At 53.2% G+C, this 7,633-nt stretch overlaps 1 pseudogene; it reads right to left on the reverse strand.

The window, feature by feature from the left end:
* Positions 1–6,350: 6,350 nt before the first annotated feature.
* On the reverse strand, positions 6,351–7,219 carry LOC119272649 (annotated as a pseudogene).
* Between the last annotated feature and the right edge of the window lie 414 nt (positions 7,220–7,633).

Below are 7,633 nucleotides of genomic sequence, written 5' to 3' on the forward strand. Positions count from 1 at the left end.
CCCGAGGGAAGTTTTGCAGCAAAAGGATTACCTGTGCCAGTTTTTGCAGTCAGGTTCTCCGCCGTCGGAGGGCCGCTGGCGCTGGCCCTTGCCGGAGAACCCTCCCTTGCCTGAGACTTCTCTCTTACCGGGAAGCCCTCCCTTGCCGGAGAGTTCTCCCTTGTCGAGGGACTCTCCCTTGGCTCCTGGTGGGACTGCTCGGCTCCTACACAAATCAACAAGCAGATATCAGCAAAGACAAGTACCCATGCGCGTCTCGCAGCGGAAAGTAAATCATACACTTACGCTGGAGGCTGCTCTGGAGGAAAGTCGCCGGGTCCGGCAAGGTTGTCTCGGGCGCACCACCTGCTGTCGCAGTGGGCTCATCCTCGATGACGATCACCGGGACCTTAGCTCTCTTTGCCGCTCTCTGGGCCAGAGTCCTGAAGAGGAACAAGTTCAGAGTAAAGAAAATGAGATACAAGACGAACAGCAAGAATTGAAGAACTACAAGTACAGCAAGAGAAGCTTACTCTTCTTCTTCTTCCTCGTCGGAGCTGAACGCGGAGAAGTCGAAGTCCGGCACGCACCCGGCGCGAGGAGGCGGAGGAGAAGCTTCCCTTGGCCGCTTGGCGGGAGCAGTGGCGGTGGTATGAGACGACCCCGCTCCAGCTGCTGGCGCGACGTGAGCAGCGGCAGGAACTGAAGCGGTGGTCCGGCTAGATCCCGCTCCAGTTGCCGTCGCAGCATGAGGCGCTCCCGCGGCAACGGTGTTTGCCGCGGTGGAGCGTGTCATGCGGCGCGGCGACTGTTGACCCGCTTGCCGCTCCGCTACATCACCGGCCTTGCGGAGACGCCTTCTTGGTGGGGATGAAGGTTCTGCTTGCGGCGAGATGCCCGAAGATGAGGAGGAAGAGGAGTTGATTTCCAGCGAGCCGCTCGTGTCCTCGGCGGGCTCGCTCGGCTCGGCGTCACGCCCGGCAAGCTCCTTCTTGCCGGAGGGCTCCCCTCGCTCGGCACGGCTTGCCGCTTCTGCTGCATCTGCCTCCTCCACGGTGAATCCAAAGTCGCCCGCGGCTGTGGCTGCTGCTGCCTCTTCCAGCCTAGTGGAAATGAGCGCCATCTCTGCATCGGTGGTGTCGCGGGTGAGGCTGTCCTTCTCGTCGGAGCGAATCGGCACTTCCACCAAGTCATCGAAGAACTGCTGCACGACGTCGTCTGCAGGCTCCTGCCAAGTTGGCACAATCCCATGCGAGTCGCACTCCGGCATCATTGCACGGATGCGGTCGAGCGAGGAATTGTTGCACAGCGGAACGACGCCCCCCGACAACCTGAACACCTCGGGATGTTGGGGGTCATACTTGAATAGCTCCTGCAGCATCGCGTTGAGCTCCAGGACAGTGAAGTTGAAGTTGAGGCCCGGCCGCAACCTCATGATATCTGCCGCATTCTTGAACTCCTAGGCAGGTCTTCCTCATTCCTGCAGGGGGGCGATGCGGCGGCGAAGAAAGTTTGTGCCAACAGCGCCTACAGTAAGCCCGGCAAGCCTGAGGCGTAGGATCCTGGTGACGGCAATCTTCAGCCTGTTGTTTTCCGGGGCCACGTCACTCCAATCGCTGCCGCGTGCTACTGGGGTTTGGCGCCGGGTGGTGAATGGCTGCGGGTTCTCCTCGTCAATCCAGCACCAATCTGCTCTCCACTCCTCCCACTTGCCGCGGAATTCTCCCTCCAGATAAGTTTCCTTCTTGCCGGCCCTTGAGATCCATGCGATTCCGCCAGATAAAGGTTCTCCTCTCTCTACTCGGGGTATGAAGAAATGGCGGAAGAGGGCTACACTGGGGTGGACTCCGACAAAGTTTTCACAGAGATGTGTGAAAACTGCCATGGTCAGAACGGCATTGGGGGTGAAGTCAAGGAGGTGGAATCCGTAGGTATTCATGATGTCGCAGAAGAATTCAGAGAAAGGCGGGCAGAGCTCGCAGTAGAAGAACAATGCGAAGAAAGGGTATCCGTTTGGGGCCTTCTTCCAAGCGGCGGTGGGAAGTACCTTCGTGCGCGGATGCGCGCGCATCTCCGTCGACCAGAAGAGGTAGTAGTTCTCCCTCAGCTCCTTCGCGGCAAGCTTGGGGGGGAAGACGGCCCGCTCCTTCCGCAGCGCCGCAAGCCGCTGCGCCTCGGTCGACTTCACGACCTTCCCCTTGTCGGCTTTTGGAGCCATGGCGGAAGTGGTGGAGGAGGTCGACGGCGTTGGTGGTGCTGGTGGCGATGGGGGGCGGAGCGCTGCTCTCTCTCTCTCTCAGCTTTGGGAAGGCGAGGGAGCGGCGGAGATTTCTATGATTGGAAGCAGCAACCGGCGAATGGGCGAACTACCCCTGTTTCCCCTGCTTATAAAGAGGGAGGGGGCGGACGTTCCGCATTTCCGAATAAAGAAACCACCCACGATCTCTCCCACGACGCCGCATTCAATGCGTGCCGTTCGGGGAGGGCGCGGTGGATACGGAGAGAGATACGGCGTAACCTAGGCCGCGCGTGCCCGTGCCCTATTTTGGGCCTGGCCCAACAGCGCTCGGCACCGTGTATGGCCCAGGCCCGGGGGCTCCTGTCGGTGTACTAGAGTAGGGGTACCCTAGTATCCTGAACTTGTGCACGGGCAGTCACAGCATCCCGCGGCAAGGCTTGCCGAGTGACCGCCAAGGTCCTCCGTGGTTCCTTTGGAGCCATTCAAGAACAAAGTATCAGACCAAGACCCCGGCAAGAGGAGCTTGCCGGGAAGGCCAACCAAGGCAAGGCGCTTAAGGAGACAAGACCCCGGCAAGAGGAGCTTGCCGGGAAGGCCACCCAAGGCATCTCAAGGAACTTGCCGCGGCGCACCTCGCGTCCCGGCAAGGCCCGGTGAGCGACAAGCTCCCGGACGCAACAAGACAACGACCGCGACAAGGCGCTTGCCGCGGCAAGCCACCCCTCTGTGCCCGCGCTCCAGCACATCCACCAACGTGTCGCTCTGGGACCCTTCCAGAAGTGCGTGGCGGGAGGCTGTGCAGCCAGCGGTGCGTAGTGGCGAGCGGTGCTGACAAGATTGCCGTCGTGGCGAGTGGTGACGGTCCCTTTTGCACTGTTTAGGCGACACAGACGGGCATTTAATGCCCTTGTCCCCTGCCGTCAGGGTTAGGTATGATACACTGTAGCAGGTAGCTATACCTACCACAGCACCTTTCTGTTTTTACCCTTTGTCTCCGTTGCCACCTGTCGGTGACTCCTTGAGCATATAAAAGGAGGCCCGTGTGCAACATAGGGGGGGAGCTGGTTGGGAGAAAACTCACGCTCGGTCTCGTTAGCCGCTGGTGTGTACTGTAGCACTCCGCGCTCCCGAGCAAGAACTCAATACAAACCACAAAGCAGGAGTAGGGTTTTACGCATCCGTGCGGCCCGAACCTGGGTAAACTGCTCGTGTGCTTCGCCTCAATCCGCTCTTTGCACGACCTCCGCCCCCGCCGAACCAAAAGGGACTCGGTCCGCCGGTTCCATACGTGTTCGTGGATTAGTCCCCTGACATCTCCCCCTCCCACTGGTCGGACAAACCCAACGTTTATTTGGTAACACAATGAATTCACATATGGTGATTGATTTCTTCTTTGGTAACCCAACTAACGGATGGTAATCAATCTTCAAATATCAAAACCAAACATACAAGGCAACAATTAATTCATTTTTTTCTGACCGGTTATTTTCTGTCTCCCCTCCCACATACCTTTTCGCTTCACCGCCCACATAAACCCATCGGATTAGTTACCATATAAAAGAATTAATCACAATCAATCAAGCATTGATGGGATATTTCCTTACATTGATGTGATTTTCTTTTCTTATCATGAATCATACACGTCAAAAAAAGGTACAATGTGCAAGTATCGTGGGCACATGCCCTACAAATCCGAAAATGCCTATAAAAATTAAATCAGAATCTCTACTCCTAATGTCTCGGTTGGTAGGTCTCGTTCCGGGTTTTATTTTCGTCCCACCTCACCCGGTCTTTTTTGGTACTTCTTTGGTACTTGCTCCCACCTCCCGCTCAGCCGAGACGGTTTATTTTCGTACTCCCTCCCACCTTCCAGGTAGTTCCCTCCATGCAAAAAAAATCGAACCAACCAATCTCTACTCCTAATGAAGCAGTTGGTAGCCTCGTACGGTTTATTTTCGTCCCACCTACCATGGTTTTATTTGGTACCTGCTCCCACCTCCCAATTTTGTCGGTTTTTTTTTCGTCGGTTTTTTATTTGCCCCCCTCCCACTAGTCGGACAAACCCAACATTTATTTGGTAACACAATGAATTCACATATGGTGATTGATTTCTTCTTTGGTAACCCAACTAACGGATGGTAATCAATCTTCAAATATCAAAACCAAACATACAAGGCAACAATTAATTCATTTTTTTCTGACCGGTTATTTTTCGTCTCCCCTCCCACATACCTTTTCGCTTCACCGCCCACATAAACCCATCGGGTTAGTTACCATATAAAAGAATTAATCACAATCAATCAAGCATTGATGGGATATTTCCTTACATTGATGTGATTTTCATTTCTTATCATGAATCATACACGTCAAAAAAAGGTACAGCGTGCGAGTATCGTGGGCACATGCCCTACAAATCCGAAAATGCCTATACAAATTAAATCAGAATCTCTACTCCTAATGTCTCAGTTGGTAGGTCGCGTTCCGGGTTTTATTTTCGTCCCACCTCACCCGGTCTTTTTTGGTACTTCTTTGGTACTTGCTCCCACCTCCCGCTCAGCCGAGACGGTTTATTTTCGTACTCCCTCCCACCTTCCAGGTAGTTCCCTCCACGCAAAAAAAATCGAACCAACAAATCTCTACTCCTAATGAAGCAGTTGGTAGCCTCGTACGGTTTATTTTCGTCCCACCTACCATGGTTTTATTTGGTACCTGCTCCCACCTCCCAATTTTGTCGGTTTTTTTTCATCGGTTTTTTATTCGCCCCCCTCCCACTGGTCGGACAAACCCAACGTTTATTTGGTAACACAATGAATTCACATATGGTGATTGATTTCTTCTTTGGTAACCCAACTAACGGATGGTAATCAATCTTCAAATATCAAAACCAAACATACAAGGCAACAATTAATTCATTTTTTTCTGACCGGTTATTTTTCGTCTCCCCTCCCACATACGTTTTCGCTTCACCGCACACATAAACCCATCGGATTAGTTACCATATAAAAGAATTAATCACAATCAATCAAGCATTGATGGGATATTTCCTTACATTGATGTGATTTTCATTTCTTATCATGAATCATACACGTCAAAAAAACGTACAGCGTGCGAGTATCGTGGGCACATGCCCTACAAATCCGAAAATGCCTATAAAAATTAAATCAGAATCTCTACTCCTAATGTCTCAGTTGGTAGGTCTCGTTCCGGGTTTTATTTTCGTCCCACCTCACCCGGTCTTTTTTGGTACTTCTTTGGTACTTGCTCCCACCTCCCGCTCAGCCGAGACGGTTTATTTTCGTACTCCCTCCCACCTTCCAGGTAGTTCCCTCCATGCAAAAAAAATCGAACCAACCAATCTCTACTCCTAATGAAGTAGTTGGTAGCCTCATACGGTTTATTTTCGTCCCACCTACCATGGTTTTATTTGGTACCTGCTCCCACCTCCCAATTTTGTCGGTTTTTTTCGTCGGTTTTTTATTCGCCCCCCTCCGACTGGTCGGACAAACCCAACGTTTATTTGGTAACACAATGAATTCACATATGGTGATTGATTTCTTCTTTGGTAACCCAACTAACGGATGGTAATCAATCTTCAAATATCAAAACCAAACATACAATGCAACAATTAATTCATTTTTTTTCTGACCGGTTATTTTTCGTCTCCCCTCCCACATACCTTTTCGCTTCACCGCCCACATAAACCCATCGGATTAGTTACCATATAAAAGAATTAATCACAATCAATCAAGCATTGATGGGATATTTCCTTACATTGATGTGATTTTCATTTCTTATCATGAATCATACACGTCAAAAAAGGTACAGCGTGCGAGTATCGTGGGCACATGCCCTACAAATCCGAAAATGCCTATAAAAATTAAATCAGAATCAATCAAGCATTGCTGGTATATTTTACTTGTTTTGATGGGATTTTTGTACACGGTACCATTAACTCGATCCTCCCACCGCTGCCCTCCTCACGAGCCTGGACGGCCGATCCTCTCGACGTCTACCATCATGTGTCCTCGCGCCGCCATCATCTTCTTCTCTCCGATCTCCTTGACTAGGAGGACTCCTCTGTGCCCCAGGCCCTGGCCGACGCCGGCGACTCCTCGGTACTCCACCCGCGCCATCACATCCGACGCAGGCGAAACTCCAGCTGATGCCACGGGATCCACATCCTATGCTCGTTGGCCATCTTCCACTCCGGCTGCTGCGTGGTACCGTCGTTGCGGGAGGCAACCTGGCAGGGGCAGACATAGCCGTCCTCGTGCAGCCCGACCCATGCGTCTAGCTTGGCGGCGAAGTAGCCTCGGCCTCTGAAAGGCAGCATCCACTCCCCATGGCGCCTCCACTTGCAGCTCCTGGTGTCGACGGAGTACGTGCCGCAGACCGCCCTGCTCCACGAGGACACGAATATGGTGCGCCCGTCTGGGTGCAGCGCATAGGAGAAGATCATCTTGTCCTTGGTGAAGGGCGTCGGCATGCTTTTCCAGGACCAGTAGGTGGGCAGCAGGTCGTCGTCTTCCGTCGTCGGTGGCTTCGCCATCGCCTCAAAGGACACATGCCGCTCCATGAAGTGGAAGGCGAACGCGTACAGGCGTCGCCGGCGCCGGAGGTCAGGAAGGTGTTGGAGCCACAAAGCAGTGCGTCTTGAACGGGAGGGCCGACGGGCAGTCCGGCGGTGTCAGTGTCGTAGAAGAGGGTTCCGGCGTGTATGTTGCTCGTGGCGATGATGTTGCTGCCCAGGGCTGCGAACTACATGGCATGGCCACGCTCAGGTGACACTAGCCGGAGGACAGGGGGGGCGCTGAGGTCGGGACTGTCGGCATCGATCTTGCGGATGGTGAAGCCCTTGTGCCAGTCGTCTAGAACCAGATAGAGGCTCTTCTCCTTGTTGCCGCTGCGGTCGTGGTAGTAGTTGGGCTCATCCTCCTCGCCCTGCCTTCTTTGCTTAGACATCCCGCCCCCGACTGACTGAATTCTGAAGTATATACCAGAAAAACACATACGCAGACGAAAACACTCGAATAGATTGGACGTAGCTGGCTAACCACGGGTGATGTAGTATCGATCTACCAGAAGCAACACGGATACACGCAAGCAATTGATACACACGGGCATGCCTCGTGCCCGCTGATCTTTCTATTGGTCTCTGGGTGTACTATTTATAGGGGTGCAGGGTAATACATATATATAGCTATAGCTAGGACTTGCAACATAACCGATTTGGGACGGAACTACTGATCCTACTTGGTGATGGATTCCTGCACAAGCCGGACATGAGACGTGCTTTTTTTCTTGAGGGAAACGCCGCCGCCGCCGCCGCCAGTGCGGAACCCTAGGGCAGGGCGCTAGGATCCCCAAAGCAGGACGGGCAGCGAGGAGCGGCGCAAGGAGGCCGTGTCGGTCGTT

This window comes from Triticum dicoccoides, chromosome 3A (assembly GCF_002162155.2).
Source record: "Triticum dicoccoides isolate Atlit2015 ecotype Zavitan chromosome 3A, WEW_v2.0, whole genome shotgun sequence".
In the NCBI taxonomy this organism is placed as follows: domain Eukaryota; kingdom Viridiplantae; phylum Streptophyta; class Magnoliopsida; order Poales; family Poaceae; genus Triticum; species Triticum dicoccoides.